This window comes from Oryx dammah, unplaced genomic scaffold, assembly GCF_014754425.2.
Source record: "Oryx dammah isolate SB20612 unplaced genomic scaffold, SCBI_Odam_1.1 HiC_scaffold_8, whole genome shotgun sequence".
Lineage (NCBI taxonomy): Eukaryota > Metazoa > Chordata > Mammalia > Artiodactyla > Bovidae > Oryx > Oryx dammah.
Window position 1 is genome coordinate 28258476 of NW_024070192.1, and position 975 is coordinate 28259450.

At 59.2% G+C, this 975-nt stretch overlaps 1 non-coding gene across 1 annotated transcript; it reads left to right on the forward strand.

Annotated features, from left to right (window-relative positions):
• Positions 1 to 524: 524 nt before the first annotated feature.
• TRNAW-CCA lies at positions 525 to 596 on the forward strand. The gene has a single exon. It is a non-coding gene; the product is annotated as a tRNA-Trp (tRNA).
• Positions 597 to 975: the final 379 nt, after the last annotated feature.

A 975-nucleotide genomic window follows, 5' to 3' on the forward strand; every position in this document is an offset into this window, starting at 1 on the left:
GTATCCCGCCAGGCTCCTTTGGCCATGAGATTTCCCAGGCAAGAATACCGGAGCAGTTGCCCAGTCCTCCTCCAGGGGATTTTCCCCACCCAGGGATCGAACCTCAGTCTCCTGCGTTGGGAAGCGGGTTCTTGACCACTAAGCCACCAGGAAAACTCTAAAACCAATTGTACTTCAATTAAAAATTGACAAATGCAATGAACTAACTTGCAAAGTAAAAAATAATAGTAAAGTCGTTGCGTTTTTCAAGTTCGTTTATCAAGTTCTGACTCTTCAGGCTACCCACTCGCTTTCTTTCCTTGGAGTTGTGGCGGGGGTGGGGTTTCCTCTGAAAGGAGTCCCGCCCTCCAGAAATCCGCTCCGCACCGCACTAGCTCGCTGCACCGCTTCCCCGGGACGCGCATGCGCATGGACTCGGCTCCGCCTCCCGAGTCAGGGCGGGATGAACGAAGCGCCAGCGTCCTGCCGCGCGGCGGCGCAGCCTCAGCGAGGCCTTTAGCTCCTGAGCAGCCTCTGTTTTCCGTGACCTCGTGGCGCAATGGTAGCGCGTCTGACTCCAGATCAGAAGGTTGCGTGTTCAAGTCACGTCGGGGTCAGACCGGCTTTTTTCCTCCCAAAGTACAGGGGCAGCAGAAGGAGTGGAGTCGAGTCCCATTACAAGAGATTTGATCTCGAGCAGGTGTATTATCCTGCGCCTCCCCCCGACCCCGACGGCTCGTGGGCCCTTTTTCCTCTCGTCGCGAAGACAGAACTGATGATCACGGTCCCTCCCGGGACCCGCCATGGGCTGTGCGCCGGGCCTCTTGAGTCACCCCTTCCCGAAGTCAGCCCCTCCTGCCCGACTCACGTCTCCCCTCCCCAACCCCGCTCCCCGGAGGGTCTCCCGGCGGGAGGCGTCCTCGCGGACTCCGCAGGTGTCTGACCCCTCGGCGGGCTCGGCTGGAAGGTCCAGTCAGCAGGTCTGATGGCCTTGGA